We start from the raw sequence: 19,622 nt of genomic DNA, 5'->3' as shown, positions 1-19,622 counted from the left end.
GAGGCCAAGGCAGGTCATGTGGGACTATTGGTGTCTTTGGCTTCTTCCCTCCTTCTGGTTATGAGTTGGCTGTACTGCCTATCCAAGGTCCCAGGTCTTGTCAGAAGTCCCCTCTGAGCAGCTTCTCCCTCCATTATGATCTCTGTACTGAAAAGATCTCTACTGTGACCCTGGGCAGAAGCCAGGCCTACTGGTATATACAAGTTATCTCAACTACTTAGAAGGTAAAGGTACTTGGATTGTGGCAAGGCTGGCTGGATAAAATTAGCACAAGACCCAATCTGAAAAACTAAAAGCAAAAGTGCTGAGGGTGTGGCTAGAGCACCTGCCCAGCAAATATGAGGTCTTAAATTCAATCCCCAGAGGAGAAGGGACAGGAAGAGATGGACAAGACTAAGGGCAGAGAATATTGGAAAGTATAAGGTAATTTACTAAACCTACTGTTTTAAAACTCCATAAGAGAGAGATGACAGAATATAAACCTGAAGACTTTGAAAATTATTTAGAAAAATGTCAACTCACAAGTCTCTTTCCTAGACAAAAAATCAAATTTAGCCAATATATGCTGGGTGCCAGAGGTTCGTGCTATAATCCTAGCTACTCAGGAGGCTGAGTGAAATCTGAGAATTAACATTGGAGTCAGACAAGACAGTGAAGGAAAAGGCTGAGCAGGAGCACACAGCCCTGCATTCAAGCCCCAGAACTGGCCTTGAAAGAAATTAGCAGATTGCCTTTCTCTCCCCTGTCTTCCTCTCCTTGGGTGGGAGCTGGCGTATACCTGTGGATCCCTTTAAGGGACCGGGAGTGGAGTCCTCTTTGCAGTGGCTCTCTAGGACAAGCTCCCCAAACAACATGCTTTCATGAGCATCTTGAGGTTTCTCATGTTTTGGAACTGAACTTTCCAGAGCATGCAATACTTAGAGAGTATGAATCCATTTCAAGATTTCAAGTCCAAGCAGACACAAGAACTAAACTCAAAAGCAGCTGAACATTTCTCTTACCTTCGACAACAGAGGACCAAAAGTATAGTTCTCCTCTTGTTAGGATCAAAGGTGTTAGAAATGAAGTCTAACTGCTTCAGGAAGGAAGGAAATGACAGAAGCTATGAAACAGCATTTCCTCCTCTGGTTTATGTCACTGGAGTTAGCTTTGGACAGGTCAGCAGTCACTGCCTGGCGATTCCTCAGAGAACTACAGATTTGGTAGTAGAGGAAAAGGAAAAGTAACGGCATACCAACCAAGAGGTCTAGGCCGGGTGGAGGAGGATGGGCTGGGTCACCAGTGAGCTTCAGTGTGTACTGGTTTTACTGGCTGTGGAATGCAGGAGTGGCCTGCTCCGGTTTAGAAGAGATGATTGGAGAAACTAAGGTAGAAAAGTACAGGAATCTGCTGTCATAAACTGCCTTACAAGATTTTATTGCAACATCTGGCTTATCTCAGCAGATGGAATGGGATTATGTCAAAGTTTATGCCAATCATGGAAAGGCTCTTCAGTCTTTCTTAGGATCTGAACTGAAACAAGCCTTGTTCTAAAATAACCAATCCTTCCAGAACGTTTGTTTTGACAGAGACAGAACTAAATGAAAAAAGATGCAGGACTGTACACCCCCGCACAGCAACTGTAACTAACTTAAGGCTATCAGGCAGTAAACTAATTTTTTTCTCCCTTTTCTAGAATTCTGTCTAGGTTGTTTTTTTTAAGTTATGCTAGTGGAGGAAAGGAGAGAAGCTTTATTGTCAATAGTTTGGAACTGATGAGGAAATTTATATTAATAAACATTTTCAAGTGGCTTAGCCTACGAGTTCCTTAAGTATTCTCTGAGACTGACATTTCTTAAATCATGCATGAATCTCACTTATGGGTGGAAATTTAAAAACCACTGACTCATAACTAAATGAACTGGACAAGTCTGAGCTAAGCAGCTTAGCAACACATTGAAAGGAACAGCTCCATGATGATGCATATGTAATAAATGCATAGATAATCCACAGATAGCAGTTGCATACGTGCAGGTCGAGGTAAAAGTATGGAGTAAAACTTCAGGGTGTGGCTGCAGATAACAAGAACACAATAAACACTGAAAATACAAGCAGCTTGGGAGATATTTTCTAAGAGAAGCTAGGAAAATGTTGCAAACAGTAAGAACAAATGTTACAGAAGTCTGCAGTGCATGTTTCTGTTCTTTATCTGTCCAAGTACAAGCTAGGCTTTCAAGGCTCAGAAGATTTAAAAAGACACAGGACTATGCCCACCTATTTTAAACTATAAAATATGCTTAATATTTTAGAAGACAAAATCAAGAAAGTGGATTAAGAAAACTGAAGATTCTGAGCAAAGAAAGAAAGAAAGAAAGAAAGAAAGAAAGAAAGAAAGAAAGAAAGAAAGAAAGAAAGAAAGAAAGAAAGAAAGAAAGAAAGAAAGGAAAAATAAACTGTTCAATTGGAGTTAAAAATATCTTGAATCCATTCCCGGAGTAGGTGATTTTAGGTCATTTTAAGCACAGGGGAAAACAGGGACTTGCAGCTTTATACGAACAACGAACAACCAAACTACCACTTGTTTTTTTATAGAAAGGAGCATATATATTTGGAAACTTTCAGCAGATCTTATACAAGAAGACTTAGGGAACATGACAAGACATAGCAGCATCCAATGAACATCCTTAGGCGATCAGAGAGAAGGATTTAATGTCCTAACACAGGACGTCAACCCTTCCACCCCTAAGGGCAAAGGACTACACACCTTTATTATCCATTTAAGAAAGACTCTGTGGGGTGGAGGTGTGGTTAAGTGGTAAAGCATCAGCCTTGAGAGAAAAAGCCAAGCAAAAACAGGAGGCCCAGTGTTTAAGCCCTAGTACCAGCACACAAAACAACAACCACCACAAAAACATGCAAAATGTCATTCAATAAAACTCATCCTACATCAAGAAAAGTCATAGCCAGGCACTGGTGCCTCACACCTGTAATTCTAGCTACTCAGAAGGCTGAGATCTGAGGATCATGGTTCAAAGCCAGCCTGGGCAGGAAAGTCCATGAGACTCTTATCTCCAATAAAAACTACTAGGAAACCGGAAGTGGCACTGTGGCTCAAGCGATAGAGCGCTCGCCTTGAGCTGAAGAGCGCAGGGACAGTGCCCAAGCCCAGAGTTCAAGCCCCATGATGGACCAAAAAAAAAAAAGGATAGTCATGACCCACATTCATCTTTTTAAAGTTCTGATTTTAAATTTTATATCTTTAGCAATTATTAATAACTAAATATAACACACTGAGAGTAATGATATCACAATGATATGCTCTGGTAAAGGATGCTTGCTCTCAAAAAAAACAGTAGGTAAGACAGAAAATGATTATAATTACTTTACACAAAATTTGGGCATGAAGAAAAATAAAGGGCAATGTATACCCTAGAAGACTGAATTGCTATGCCAACATATTCACTTTCTTAGAGTAGCCCTGTACTGGCTAATCCTGCCCTGTGGGTGTATTTCCCTGTCTGTTTTGTTGGGCCTGGCCATGTGACCTGCTGTGACCAATAGGTTATCAGTGGAGATAACATAAGCAGAGGTTCTCTGCACCTATTTTGGTTTGGCCCATCCTCTGTGCTCTTCACTCTGCCAGGAGGAGAGCAAGCTCTGGTAGGAACCTACCCTTTGCCTAGACTTTGGGAGACAAGGAAAATCAGACTGGAACTCCAGGGGAAGCCTGAGGTTCAGCATGGGCCTGCCTCGATCAGGTACACTGCTGTGCACCCCACTCTTCTATCAAACACACACATCACTCACACCACTAGGGCTCACTATTAATGTTTCAGACTCAACTCAGAGACCTCCACTCTGCAGCCTGCAGGACTAGCCCCACTCCCAGCATGCTCTCCATTTTTTCTGAGCACTGTCTGATACACTGTAGGCTTTCCACAGATGTTTGCCAGATAAACAGCCCAGCACATTACAATACACCTTCATACTGCCGATGCTCTTCCCACAGGACTGTAGAGGGTCACTTAACTGCAAGTCACTTACCTTCTAGGTGCCTTAGTTTCCTCCCATGTAAAAATGGGCTTAATAATAGGGTCTGATCCTAGGGTTGTAGTAAAACGTAAATGGATTCCTATATATGAAGCACTTTGCATATAGATAACACTACATAGGAACTATTATCATTATAGTAATTCGCTGCATCAAAGACAGGGAAGTTGTGGCCAGATACTCTTTTTTTTTTTTTTTTTTTGGGGTCCGATCGTGGGGCCTGCACTCTGGGCCTGTGCGCTGTCCCTCAGCTCTTCAGCTCAAGGCTAGCGCTCTACCACTTGAGCCACAGCACCACTTCCGGCTTTTTTCTTTTTGCTTATGTGGTGCTGAGGAATTGAACCCAGGGCCTCGAGCATGCAAGGCAAGCGCTCTACCACTGAGCCACCTTCCCAGCCCCCAGATACTCTTTTTTTAAAAAAAAACTGTTATTATAAAGGTGATGTACAGAGAGGTTACAATTACTTAAGTCAGGTAAAGAGTACTCATGCCTGAAATCCTAGCTACTCAGGAGGTCAAGATCTAAGGATTGCGGTTCAAAGCCATCCCAGGGAGGAAAGTCCTGTGAAACTCTATCTCCAATTAACCACTCAAAAACCGGAAGCGGAGCTGTGGCTCAAAGTAGTAGAGCCACTAGCCTTGAGCAAAAGAACTCGGAGACAGCCCAGGTCCCAAGTTCAAGCCGCACAACTAATCAAAAAAAAAAAAAAAAAAAAAGTGCATTTATTTTTTGGACACTGTCACCCCTTCCCTCTTTCTCTCAGTTTTCCCTCCCATGCCCCACAAGTTCACATACTCTTAAATTCCTTCCCATAGCTTTGGGATAAGTTTGGGAATTTAATAGGTTTTAAAATGAGGGTCTCTAAATGTATGGTGGCTCTTAGCTACTGGGAAGATTAAAGATCAGGAGGATCAAGATTTGAGGACAGTCTAGTCAAAGACCTATGAAAGCCGGGCATCAGTGGCTCACGTCTGTAATCCTAGCTACTCAGAAGGCTGAGATCTGAGGATAACGGCTCAAAGCCAGCCCGGGCAGGAAACTCCATGAGACTCTATCTCCAATTAGCCAACAGAAAACTGGATGTGGTGCTGTGGCTCAAGTAGTAGAGTGCTCACCTTGAGCTAAAGAGCTGAGGGGACAGGGCCCAGGCCTACAGTTCAAGCCCCATGACTGACCAAAAAAAAAAAAAAAAAAGAGCTAGTGAAACTCCATTTCAACAAATGAGCCAGGTATGGCAGTGTGTACACCTGTAATCCCAGCTATGTGGAAAGCATCGGTAGGACTGTGATCCAAGGCCAGCCCTGGGCAAAACCACACAATTTACCTGAAAGATAACTAGAGAAAAATGTGGGAGGCCAGAGGGTGTGGCTTATGTGGTAGAGTGCCTGAGCTCAAATCCTAATACCACTGGAAAAAAAAAGAAAGAAAGCTATAAAGAAAAGAGGGAAGAGGGTATAAGGTGGGGAAATGGGGAATGATTTTACTAAAGGGTACGTGTTCTCCCCCATCAGACGGGTAAGGGAAAATGTTCTGAAACTGGCAATGGTTGTAGAACTCTGTGAACGTACTAAAAAGCACTGAAGCACTTTCAAAAAGTGGATTTAATGACACATGGATTACTTCTCAAAAACTTATATTAATGTGTCTCCTAGCTGAGAAATACTCCTTGCAAAATAGTGAACACCTACGTGAAGACTTTGCCCTAATACAGCTGGAAATATAAATCATCTCCCTAACCTGCCCAGCCCCCCCAGCCCCTGCCCTGTCCCTGTAGTTTTTCCTGCATGATGTGTTTTAGTAAATATTTTGTTCTTGTGATTTATACCTGGATCAGATGAAAATGGATGGAAACATTGTGTCATTGGCTGGACTATCATATTTGTCAGTAAGTGTCAGCTATTCACTGTCAGCTGTGAGAACAGTGATGGTGGTAGTGGCAGAGGTGAGAGAGTAGAAGAAAGGAGTGGGGAAGAGAGGGATCATCAATCAGGCTGCAATATAAACAATACGAATGAGACTGCAGTTCTGGGCAGAGCTCACTTCTCAAAACTGTGTAGAAGAGAAATGTGGCTGTGGTTAGTTGTCAGGAAGACCAAGCAACCGATATTCCCTACACTCTAAATGAGCTGTGTCTTCCCAACAGAGCCCCAGGACTTGGCAGCAGTTTAAGAAGGAGATTGCTGCATTCATTCGGGTTCAAGAAATCCTTTGCCAAATGCCTTCCAGGGATAGAAGAAGTTCATTTATTTTACTCTTCTAAAAAAAATACCCTGTATTTCTAGGAAAAACACTGGCCCTAGTGTTAAACCCTTCAAACACATCAGCTTATGCTTCACACGTCTCTGTCCCTAGGCGCTGCATTCCACATAGCAAAGATTATCTCTGCACAAGCAAAAATCACACACTTCTCAATTGCCTAGATAGTTTTTCCATCTATCACTGGCAGGAAGTAATTGTGGTAGGCCCACCATGATCTGGTCCCCATCTGTATGTTTGGGCCTCACTTACTACTACTCTCCTACCATATACAGTAAGCTCTGGTCTCACAAAAATACTGCCAGTTCTTGGGGAGGTCACACGTCCCTTTGCACCTGCTCCATGCTTCCGCCCCCACAAGAAGAAAAGAACTGAAACACAGCAGACTAACTGGTTACACAGCATTACCATACACGTTATTCCGATACAAGGACAGACTGCTTTTCAAATATGTTATTTCTAGTATATTTCACTGCAACCATCAGAAGTATGGAAAGCAATCAGGCCAGTGAGCACTGAAAAGAACCACCAGGAAAGCAGCAAATCACCTCTGATTAACACTTCAATTGTGAATCATAATCATATTGTAACTTTTAATTATTTCAAGTCACAAGAGACAATACTGACCAAATTTGAATGCCACCTATGGAATATAAGAACTAGCTTCATCTAGTTCAAACTAGATGAAAATACTGACATTGAAAGTCTGTATTCTTGCAACCTTCAAATCACCAAATGGCTAAATGAATAAAGGTAAAGGCAGCTTCAAATCTCAACAATTTTCATTCTTTTTACTTGAATGTTTGCTCACTGCCTAACAAATCGTTGTTGGTGACAAGGTAAAGGCAACAAAAAAGAAAGAAAAAAGGAAAAAGAAAGAGAGAGAGAAAGAAAGAACAAAAGAAAGAAAAGAAAGAGAGAGAGAGAGAGAGAGAGAGAGAGAGAGAGAGAGGGAGGGAGAAAGAAAGCAAGCAAGCAAGCAAAAGAAAGAAAAAACAAAATTGGATTTCTTCATGTCCCAGCAAGAACACCAGGTCCTGGAAACCATCTGCGTTAGCATTATTATCCAAATCCCACTGCTGGTCAGGAATCCAGGATGGCAGAAGGCCCTGACAGAGTCTGGTTCCAATGTAAACTTGGTCTCTTCTTACCTGACCCTCCAGGGATCCTCAGCCGCTTCCTGATAAGCAGATCTAAACTATAAGACAATAATATCCCAAGGTGGTTCTGGCTCTGAGCCTCAGAAATCCTTAAAGCAACAAGCACTGTCTAGAAAAGGAAAACCAGAGCACTTCTCCTGGGAACATGTAAAATTCTTTCAGAGGCATGATGTGTTTAAATAGAGATGATCTATTGTAGACCATGTCACCCCGAAGACTCCTCAGAAACAACCTCAGGGCCAGACCTAATTCTATAGGCCAGTGACCCTTTCTATTTATGGATGCCTGAGTAACTTGGGACCTGTGTTCGGAATGGACAGATTAAAGGGCAAGTTAACTGAGAGACAGAGACAACGCTGAAGTTACTCAAAAGGCCCTTAAAAAGCCAGAGTACCTTTTGGCCAGCCAGACAAAAAGATAGTGAGACTCCACTTTATCAAACAAGCTGGGTGGGTAGGGTAGCATGGTCCTGGAATCTCAGCTATTCTGGTAGTATAAATTGGAGGATTTCAGTCAGAAGCTTGCCCCAGGCAAATATGTAAGACCATATTTAGAAAATATCCTTAAGCAAAAAAGGGCTATAGTATGGTTCAAGTGGTAGAGGACTTGCCTATCAACTACAAGGTTCTGAATTCAAATTCTAATACCCCCCAAAAGGGGGGGAGGGTGGGAGTAGGAGGGAGCACATGAATAAAGTGACCAAGCAAATGAGGCCTGACCATTCATCATGACAACTCTGAACCAGATCCAGAAAGCTACTTATTGTTCACAAACAACAGAAAAGGCAAAAAGTGTCCACATTGCTGGGGACAGGAGAAAAGAATAAACTAGAAAGGGGAGGGCATGGGGGATGAGGCTGGGGAGTTAAGCACAACCCGACACATCCATTGCAACTTTTTCTGCTGATGGGGCAGGCTCATTTATGCTATGAGAATCACCTCGTGAGAACAATGCCCAGTGCGGGCCAGGCCCAGAACCCATGGCTAGAGTGTCAGCATTGGGCCATTCTTGCCTAGGCCCTTCTCCTACTGCCACCATGATCACATGTCTGTCAGCAACACTGGTCCTCACGTTGGTTCCCAGCAGGGACCAGCACAGATGCAGCTCCCTTCTGGGTTTCTGGTTCTTGTGATCCTGCTCACAATGACCAGGAAAAGGAGGCTCTACCAGCCCAGGATACACACACACACACATGCACAGAAAGGACAAGAAAACAGACTTTCCTCATCCTCTCTTAGTGTGCTTCTGTCTGGATCATGAGCTGCCTCCTGACTCCTGAGAGGGCTGATGCATGTTATGGATTGCTTTGTGAGAGTTCACTGGGTGGCCAGCACTGCTGGAGGTGTCTGGGAGATGAGCAGAGAATTTAACAACTCCTTTCCTTAGAGAACTTCCTCCTTGAGGGATGGGGAAGGCTGACGAGTGCATGGCAGAAGTGTTACAAGTGTGACAAAACAGAAAAAGAACAGATCAGGGTAAAAGATGGGAACTGAAGAGGGAGGGCAGCAGCTGGATGGAGTTCCCAGGAACTTTAATTTAGGAATTCTGTCACTTACGGCTGCTTAGGGTCACGTGACCTTTATCATACACCCCAATGGCAGCCACAAATAGGGAGAATCAAATCATGGTTTTGGGGTTGTTTTCAGTGTCAAAAGAAAGCCAAGTACTATTTTCTCCATTCTATTTACTTTGTGAAAGATGAAAACAGGTGTAGGGTACAGAAAAAAAGGGACCTGAGGGTCTGAACTGAAGTAGACATGAAATGGTCTTCTCCCTTCTGTCTGTGCCCTCCAGCTGGTCTTTGGTGTGTTGGGCTCTGGACCATGACTGCTGTTCTGAGCGTGAAACTGGGCTGACTGGGCCCATGTCTCCCTCAGGCAGGGTCTGTTCCAAGGAATCAGGCAACTCTTGATCATTCAAAAGCTAATCAGATCTTTCTGATTCCTGCTCCTAACCAGAGGACCAAAGACCAACAGGAGCTGATGGCCTAACTCTGAAAAGGAAGGAGGGATAGGAAATTACACAGTCCAATATTAAGTGCAACTCCCACTCCAAAAGCATAATCACCTCTCCCCTCAAAAAAAAAAACTAAATAAAAAACACCAGAGGGAAAAATATCATTTTAACAGAGATTGGTGCCATGAAGGGGGACTCCAGATTTTATTTTTTATATTTTACAAACTGTCTACCAGAGGCCTATGTTTCTAATTTTTAAAAATGGCTATTTTACAAACAAACAAATAAATAAAAAAGCAAGAGATAGCTATGGGAATCCTTCACCTGACACCCTAAAAGTTAGCAGTTACTGATGCTGAAAAAACCCACAGATCAAGCTGGGCACCAGTGGCTCACACCTGTAATCCTAGCTACGTAGGAGGCTGAGATCTGAGGATCACAGTTCAAAGCCAGCCCAAGCAAAAAAATCCATGAGACTCTTATCTCCAATTAAGCACCAGAAAAACAGAAGTGGCACTGTAGCTCAAGTGGTAGAGCGCTCGCCTTGAGCTGAAGAGCTGAGGGATAGCACCCAGGCCCTTTCTTGAGTACACATAACTAAGATGTACACCAAGGGGAGAGACTGATCCAGAGTAAGGACACTGTAATTTTGCATGTCTTCTAGTTACAATCATGCTGACAGCTACAGGTGTGCAGGTGTGGTGTTGAACATGGTTCTTCCTCTTAATTTTTCACACCAGCTACTTAAATTCTGCCTCTAACCAGTAGGAAGAAGAAGCTGACCTCATCACGAAATAAGCTTACATTAGAATCTTGCACTTGTATTAAAAATTATATATATAAATATATATATGTATGTATACACACATATATGTAGTGAAAAAATATGTAGGACTCTTATTTATGTCCTTTTCATAACAATTTCAGCTCAGGCTTAGGACTTTGGACTACAGCTTGACGAATGCTGTCTCTTTCTGAAAACATCAGGTATGGTGGTTCAAACCTATAATCCTAGCTACTTAGGAGGCAGAGATGAAGCAGATCACAGCGTAAGGCCAGCCTGGGCATAAAAGTTCACAAGACAGCATCACACTCAATCGCTGTGTACAGTGGTGTACACCTGTCATCTCAGCTATAGGAGAAGCATACTGGTTGAGCACAGTGCTGCACTTCTGTCATTCCCAGTAACACAGGGAAACATAAGTAGGAGGATACATGCAGGCCCAGGGAAAAAAGAAGACCTTACCACAAAAATAACCAAGGCAAAGCTGGGTACCAATGACTCAGGCCTATAATCCTACCTACTCAAGAGGCTGATATCTGAGGATGGCAGTTCCAAGCTTTAATACAGGACATGAAAATGAGCTAAGTATTCAGTGGTAAAAACCGAGCTCTACAACTAACTCAAAAAGAGTAGGAGGAGCAGGGCACCAGTGGCTCATGCCTTCTGACTACTCAGGAGGCTGAGATCTGAGCATTGTGGTTCAAAGCCAGCCCAGGCAGGAAAGTCCAGGAGTCTCTTTTTTTTTTTGGGTCCGGTCGTGGTGCCTGAACTCTGGGCCTGTCCCTCAGCTCTGAGCTGTCCCTCAGCTCTTCAGCTCAAGGCTAGCGCTCTACCACTTGAGCCACAGCGCCACTTCTGGCTTTTTTCTTTTTGCTTATGTGGTGCTGAGGAATCGAACCCAGGGCCTCAGGCATGCAAGGCAAGCGCTGTACCACTGAGCCACCTTCCCAGCCCCCCAGGAGTCTCTTATCTCCAATTAACCACTCAAAAACTGGAAATGGCACTATGGCTCAAGTGTAGAGTGCTTGCCTTGAGCTGAAAGGCTGAGGGACAGCGCTTGGGCCCAGAGTTCAAGTCCCATGATGGACAAAAAAAAAAAAAAAAAGATGAGGAGGAAGAAAGGAAGTAATAAAGCAAATATGGCAAAATGCTAATATTTGGAGACTCTAAGCAAGGAATAAGTAATACACAGTTCTTTGTACCAATCCTACAAGTCTTCTGTTAGTTAGTTTTTCCAAGATGCTTAAAAAAGACCAAACCTTTGGTAAATGGAAAGCATGTTACATGCTCTGGGATGGAACATGTTGCCATCAAAAAGACATCAGGTGTTGGAAGAAATAATTGTATTGTCAAAGTTCATAGAATTCACAAACTTTATAAACCATTATGAAGGTTAAAATGTGTTTGTGACTTTAACCTTGCGAAGGTTAAAATGTGTTTTTTACCTCAATTTAAAAAAAAATAAAGAAGAAAAGTGAGAGAAGGGATGGGTTAGGAGCAATGGGTGACAATGTTATCAGACACTTTCTATTCATATTCTGTTTTGTAGAATGGGAACCTCTTTGTACAGCCACTTAAAAATAATAATAATTTTTTTAAAGACATCAGGTGTAGGTAGCTCAGCAGTAGAGTGCCTGCCTAGCAAGCAGAAGGCCCCAGCACCATGAAAAACAAAGTTCAGGCTCTTCAAAATAATTTATGAGCTCACTTAATCCCAATAGGAATTCCTCAAAAAATATATTTTAGTAACTTGGTATACTTACTTCAGATTTTATATGGGGGTGCAGGAAAAATGTGGTGCAGGAAGAGCTAAGTAAACTTCAAAATGAACACTGCTGTGCCCGTTATTACAACATAAGTACAAAGCCACCCTAATAAAATAAAAGCAATAAAAAAAAAAATGGAGCAAGAATGGATAGACTAATGGAACAAAACACAGGCTTGGAGATGAGCCAGTGTGCCCATGGAGATCACTATGAGAAAGGGCACTACTGCTCTCCTCAGTGGACAATAGCATGGATATTTCTTAGATGTTATTAGAAAACAAAATGGGACTGGATCGGTAACATCACATGCAAAGGTGGGCTGAGGGTGGACAAAACACATAGACATGATCTAGGGAGAGAAAAGGGTCTCTGAAGTAAAACTTTAAAAGCATAATTAATGTATTAAAGAATTCATTCAAAATTAAGAACTTTTCCTCATAAAAAGGATGGCAAAGCAAAAGTTAATAGATGACCAAATGAGAAGATATGTGCAACATGTAAACATATCAAGAAGTAGATACAGTACAAAATTACTTCTGCAAATCATGACAACAGCTATCAACTACAATACAAAATGGCAAAAATATGAGCAAGTTATTGACAGCAGAAGCTGTATGCCTAAGAAATGCTCAAGATCATCAGGAATCAAAGAAATATAAACAAAAGGCAGGGGCAGTGGCTCATACCTGTAATCCTATCTACTTGGGAGGTGAAGATTGGGAGGCTGAAATCAAGAGGCTGATATTGGGAGAACTGAAGTTCTAAGCCAGCACAGACAAAATAATTCACAAGATCACACTCTAACATAAAAAGATGGACATGGTAGCGTGGACCTGTAATCCCAGCAATAACAGGAAGTGTAAACAGAAGGATCATAATCTAGGATAATCTGGACAAAACAAAAACAAAAACCCAAGACTATCTCAAAACCAGAGCAAGCCTGCCTAACAAGCATGAAGCCCTATAAGTGTAGGAGGAGGGAGTAGGGGAGAAACCACCAAAATGACAAGATACAACTTTGCAACTTATGAGATCAGACAGTTGGACAAAGATGAGTGTTGTTGGGACATGAAGATATGGAAACCCTCACTTCTGGAGGGAAAGAGACTAGTGGAGCTGTTGTGGAGGTGAATCCAGCACTATTTAATCAATTCCAGGCCATGCAAACCTATCATCCAACAGTGTCCTTCTAAGCATGCACCCCTCAGAAATACTGTTATGTCTTGGCTTCATAAACAGAGATTACAGCAGTACTCGTGGGGTTGAGGGAGGGGCACACGCATCCATCACACAGACAGCAGGCAAATCAAACTGCAGAGGATGCACAAGGCACAGTGTGACACAGTTTGCTGAAGCAAAGGACCAGGGTTACACATACCAACAGGCAGGAATCTTAGAAACAGTGTTTAAGGAAAAAAGAAATAAGATGAACTAAAGCATTACAAATTAAGGTACAAACCTATAGAGCAAACACTCTGCTTTGCAAGATCCTATACAGCCAAAGAAAGAAAAACACAGGAAATGCATTAGAATGAATACCTATAAGGTATGGGGTAGGTAGGAGTCAGATAAGGGAATGAAAAACCAAAGAAATCTTCTAGAATCTTCCATGAGTTATATGATAGTTCAACCAACCTCTGGTAGACAAGAAATTAGAATTGCTTTCTTTCCCAAAAATTTCAAAATTTTCCTGACAACAAAGCTACTCCAGTTGCCAGCTCTGTTAATAAATAACAGCTTTACTTCTTTTTTTCAATCAGGAAGAAAAATTCAGGGATCTGCAAAGTATGAAAAGGAATGAACAGATAATACTTAACAGAAAGGTGTGAAACCCTTACAACAGGACAGAAAAGACCTGACTGTTTCTTGATTTGGGATGATCCAGCCCAAAGTGCTTGGTATCAGCTTTTCAGGTCATCTGAAGACTTCACACTTATTTTTATTCATTTCTTTTTCTTTTTGTCGGTCATGGGTCTTGATCTCTGGGCCTGGGCACTGTCCCTCAGCTCTTCTGCTCAAGTTGAGTGCTCTACCAGTTGAGCCACAGCAAGTGGTTTTCTGGTTTTCTGGTGGTTAATTGGAGATAAGAGTTTCACGGACTTTCTTGTGCGGCTTTGGCTTTGAACTGTGATCCTCAGTTCTCAGCTTCCCAAATAGCTAAGATTACAGGTGTAAGCCATCAGCACCCAGCTATTTTTATTCATTTCTTTTAAATTTTTGTAGTAGTCAGGAAGCTTCAACTCAGTACCTCATGCTTTCACTTGGCTTATTCCACTCAATGCTGGTACTCCACCCCTTGAGCCACAGCTCCCTTTCTGGCTTTTTGGTAGTTAATTGGAGAGATAGAGTCTCATGGACTCTTCACCTGACTGGCTTCTAAACGATTCTCAGATCTCTGCCTCCTGAGAAGCTAAGATTACAGCCCTGAGTCACCAGTGCCTGGCCCCATCAATTCATTTTTATAAAACAACTATTTTTCACTTAATACGTTTGCACATCTTTCTACACTAATAAATTTATTTTTACAAGAAACAGACAGCTCATTTACATAGCTAGCTGTTCAGTGTTCTATTGCACAGGGCTAACACAAGTTACTTAATCAAATTTTACTGCTTCCCACATTTTTGTTAGCATCAATTAGTTGTACAAGGGGGGTTTAATCTGACTCGTCTATATGTGCACAGTGTACTTCAGTCAGCCTTACCCTCCCCATCACTCTCTCTGTCTCTCTCCCTACTTCCCAAACCAATCTCAACAAACTTCATTTTCCATCCTGACATAAAGCATTTTGACCATATCCACCCTCCTTCACTCTGTCTGTGATTCTTCCCTTCTTCCTCATGGCATCCACACCCAGGACAGGAGTTTGCAGCTTTTACACATTGACCTCTTCCTGTGCAACCCTTCAGTCTTCCGGTAGAAACATCCCACAGGACTTGAAACCTCACATTTTCCAGCTACAGGGGGCCCAGTTATTCCACAGATGAAGAACAAAGGCCCACAGAAGAACTGTGGGTATGGTATGCACAACTAAAGTGAAAAATCAAAAAAAGGTCTCCCTGATTCTGCCCTCATTCCCCTTTGTCTACTTTCAATCTTCTTTCAAACATACATCAACATGAGCTTCTCCATACAACTCGCTACTCAGTCAAGTTCTTATAATGTTACAGTGATGTGCCCCTCGGGACTTCCACCATGTTCTCCTTGCCCACACCTACAACTGCCCACCAGGTGAATTTGTCATCCCTGACACATGTCAATCACGCTCCTGCAGCAGGGTGTGGAAGTCACTCCTGCTCTGCCTCCAGCTCCCTCCCTCACTTCCTTCCCCTCTCATTGTCTAACCACTCTGTATAAAAAGTAAAGCCCCCTTTTCCTACTGATACTACTTTAAAGTTCTCCATACTGTCCTGATCATCAGATCTTCCATCCATTTAAATCCTGTCTCCATCCTACAAGACACAAGACTTTGTCTACTTTGCTCACATGGCATCTCCAGCACTTATGGCAGAGCCCAGCACATACAAGTGCTCAAAAGTGTATCTATCTGTGCTGCTAGGCACCAATCGCTCATGCCTATAATCCTAGCTACTGAGGTGGCTGAAATCTAAGGATTGAGGTTCAAAGCCAGCCTGGGCAAGAAAGTCCATGAGACTCTTACCTCCAATTAACCACCAAGCTGGAAGTGGAGCTGTAGTTCAAGTGGTAGAGCACTGAGCGAAAAATGTAAGAGACAGCCCAGGCCTGAGTTCAAGCCCCAGTACTAGTACACATACACACACAAACACACACAGAATATCTGCAGAATGAACAAATGAATAAGTCAGGAACAAAACTCATCTAACTTCAGACTCCTTACACAATGTCCTGTTTCCCCTATTGTGCTATCAGTTCTTGTGGACATTTCCTTCAGCTGGAAGAAAAAGCCTACAAAGGCAAAAATGAAATAACACATTTTAGCTTCCCTACATCAACTTTATGTCTCACACTGCCTTTTTTATTTCACCACCAAGGATAAAGTACACTTACTACCATGGCACATTTAATGACTCTTTCATTACAAAGCCTTCTGTGATCTGCTTGAGGGCTGCTATTTTAGATCTTTCTACCTTCCCAGGCAAGAAACATTTCATAATTAACTTCTGACCAACAAGACTAATCTATCCAATCTTGAAAATTAGTATTTTTAAATGCTTTCCTGAGGTGAGTATAATTAGCAACTTTTCTATATTATGTGAGTGAATGTTGTGAAACTTTTCAGACATATTCGAAAAGAATGTTAAGGATGCGTTAGCAAAAGTTAAACTGTGAGCTGGCACCATAATCCTAGCTACTCAGGAGGTTGAGATCTGAGGATCATAGTTCAAAGCCAGCCCAGGCAGGAACATCTGTGAGACATTTATCTCCAATTAACCACCAGGAAACTGGAAGTGGCACTGTGGCTCAAGTGGTAGAGTGCTCACCTTGAGCTAAAAAGCTGAGGGACAGCACCCAGGCCCACAGATCAAGCCCCATGGCCAACAAAAATAAATATAAATAAATTAGATAAACTGTGCTTGAAAATTTCACAGGAGATAATCTTGTAATAATATCATGTTATAGGAAAAACAACAGATAACAGCAATAGAATACAGATAGAGGTTTGTGTACCTATTGCCATTGTGTTGTTGTTTGTGTTGGACAGAGACTAGAACTCACACTCACTGTTGCTTATTGGCTGGCCCTCTACCAACTGGGTGTCTACCCCCAGTATTGTATTTTAATTATTTTCATCATTTAAAAATTTTCACCAAGCAAGGCATCATGGTACATCACTGTATCCCCAGCACTCAGGAGGCTGAAGCAGGAAGATGATAAGTTGGAGGTCAGCCTGGCTATTTATATAGCAAAGCCCTGTTTAAACAAAATCCTCAAAAGTAACTTAAAACTAAAATACCTGTAGTTTGGAGCATCACGGCACTTATTTTAGTCCAAAATAGATAAATAAATAATAAATAAACTAATATGCTAAACACCATGAAGAAAGGACATTTTCTGAGAAATGAAGAGAATGAGTTCATTGGCTCCGCAGGCATTTTATATTGTCCTCTGCAAGTATAAAGAAGATAAAAATATGAACCTAGTCTACAGAACCTAGTCTTCCAGAAACAGAGCTCATGGAGTCCCATTATCTTCTAAAAATGAGGAACTACCTATAGTTTTTAGATCCCAAATGGCAATTCAAGAATCAGTATTGATCCTGATCCTGTTCTCTAGGAGAAAAGTAATCTAAGTCCATCGGTGCTTTGGAAGGGGGCTCTGCATTGAGATAGATGTGAGTGAAGAAGGAATGTGAGGAAGGTCTCTGCAGGTACGAGGGTTATCCAAAGAAGAAAGAAGCCAGAGAAAGAAGCAGAGATGGGTGAAAGGAGGAAGGTTTGTAAAGGCCTGGCTTTGTGGCTGCAAGACAAGTAACTCATTACATATTTAGACAGTCTATAAAGATTATTATCATATCTCAGCCAAAAAGTATGCATGCACAATATGAACGCTGTGTAAAAGTCATCTTATCACCATTTCTGAGTCAGAATGTTCTCAGCTTATTGCAAAAGTTAACTGTGACACTGCACGAGACCCCATTCCCATGCCAGGCTTTTGCTGTTCTGCACTATCTGCCATTCCAGACTCGGGACTCAAATGAATTTACTGCTGAAACCTCAATCTGAAAAACCCTTTTCTCTTATTTTAGCCCAACAGTGATAACGTAACTGGGAAAGTTGAGAATAGTAACGAATTTGAAGATCTGCTATGCACCATGCAGAATTATTTTTAAGCATGGACATGTTACCGTGAAGCCCCTTATTATGTGCAATGCAGTATATGCCAATAAAAAAGAACATTTAATTTTTTTCTCACAACCTTTTTGTTGTCACAATGAGTATCAAGTGCTTAAAGTTAACATGTAAAATTAAATAACTTTGAGCTGGGCACCCATGGCCTGTACCTGTAATCCTAGCTACTCAGGAGGCTGAGACCTCATGTCTCATGGTTCAAAGACAGCAAAGGCTAAAAATGCACTTGAGACTCTTCGCTCCAATTAACCAGCAAAAAGCTGGAAGAGAAGCTGTGGCTCAAGCCATAGGGTGCCAGCCCTGAGCAAAGAAAGTTAAAGGATGGCATTCAGGCTCTGAGTTCAAGTGCCAGTACAGGCACATACCAAAGAAAAGAAGAGGAAAAAAAAAAGAGAAGAAAGGAAAAGAATAGAACTTGGGAGATGGAAAAATGCCTTAAGGACTTTTTAATTCAATATTTTAGAGAAAAATGGGTACTGAGTTATAAACTAACTTGCTTATGACTTTGAATCACGCTGTGAAGGTTTAATAAAGGTAGCACTAAGAAATTATTCTTGCATGCTTCCAGTACTTCAGTCTTGGAAAATACTACTACAAATTAAACCAGGTCCACCCACCCCGTAGCTCAGCCTCGTCAAGTGGAGCTAAACTAAGCTTAAACTTTAGGCCAGCCACAAACCACACCGTCACAAAGCCGGAGATGCTCAGATGACTGTAAATAAATAAATACACACAATCCGCGCAAAACAGACCTCAAGGCAAGTTACCTTCACCTCTGCTTTACTGAACGATTTAAGTTGAGGAGCAGTAGGGACATGAGACTAACTTTGGTTGTCGTTGTTGGGGGTTTGAACTCAGGACTCCCAAGTCGCTTGCCAGGCAAGGGCTCAATCCCCGGCGCCAAGCCTTTAACCCATGATGGTTGGGGTCTTGTATTCAAATTTCAGCTCCATACCGCCAAGGGTTCTTCACGGTTCCCAAGCCGCCCCAGACCCGGGCCTGCCTGGTACCCCCCCCCCCCCCTTCACCCGGCCGGCGGCCCCGTCCTCCTTCCCGACGCTAGGACACCAGTACCTGAGGCAGAAGTGCAGGCGTCCAGGGCACCGCGGAGCTCCACAGAACCGAAGCCCAGGCACACCGGTCGCTCTCGGGCACCCGGCTGCGGGACTCCCGCACGCCCTGGAAAGAAGGGGCTGGGCCACTGCGCTCAGACGCGGCCGCCCCGCCGAGGGGCAGGGCGGAGAACGGCGCCCGGGCTTGACACCCCGGAACAGTCCACGTGGGGACCCCCCACTGCCCCTCCAGCCCCCGTGGGCGCGCGGACGCCCGGCCCGGCGGGGCCCGAGGGGGCCCGCGGCGCCCACCGCCCAGGCCGGCTCCGGGACGGCAGTGCGCAGGCCCGGCCGCGCGGCGCGGCGCGGCGGACGGCTGGGGTGGGGGGTCCCCACGGCTCGCGGGACCCGGACGGCGAACCCCCTCCGCCCCGCCCTGCCCGGCCCGGCCCGGGTCTGACCTGCTCTCCGCTGCCCGGCGGTCCCTCGGCGCGGCGGGCACCCGCGGCCGCCCGTCCCGGGCCCGCTGTCACCTCCACCCCTGTCGGCCGCGGGCGGGCCGATACTGGGTGACTCAGCGCGCCGCCCCGCCCCGCGCGCCGCCCCGCCCCGCCCCTCGTGCCCCTGCGCCCCGCCCCGCGGGCCCTGCGCCCCGCCCCGCGCGCCCCTGCGCCCCGCCCCGCGCGCCCCTGCGCCCCGCCCCTCGCGCCCCTGCGCCCCGCCCCGCGCGCCGCCACGCCACGCCCCGCGCGCCCCTGCGCCCCGCCCCGTGCGCCCCTGCTCCCAG

General features: G+C 43.9%; 1 protein-coding gene across 4 annotated transcripts in view; it reads right to left on the bottom strand.

Annotated features, from left to right (window-relative positions):
• The window catches only part of Dnmbp (dynamin binding protein), an 83,267-nt gene extending 63,884 nt beyond the window's left edge, over positions 1-19,383 (bottom strand). Inside the window, exons 1-2 of one of the 4 annotated variants that reach the window (XM_069995516.1) lie at positions 19,297-19,314; positions 1,239-1,363 (exon numbers count right to left, since the gene is read on the bottom strand). The gene's annotated coding sequence lies outside the window, so the exon portion shown is untranslated. Of the gene's footprint in view, positions 1-1,001; positions 1,045-1,238; positions 1,364-7,437; positions 7,468-19,296 lie in introns of those variants that run through there. The other 3 variants (XM_069995494.1, XM_069995525.1, XM_069995505.1) reach the window with 3 other exon arrangements.
• Between the last annotated feature and the right edge of the window lie 239 nt (positions 19,384-19,622).

The sequence above is a fragment of the Dipodomys merriami genome, unplaced genomic scaffold (assembly GCF_024711535.1).
Source record: "Dipodomys merriami isolate MVZ:Mamm:240054 unplaced genomic scaffold, mDipMer1.0.p SCAF_102, whole genome shotgun sequence".
NCBI classification, from domain to species: Eukaryota; Metazoa; Chordata; class Mammalia; order Rodentia; family Heteromyidae; genus Dipodomys; species Dipodomys merriami.
This window is presented reverse-complemented; position numbering and strand designations above follow the sequence as displayed.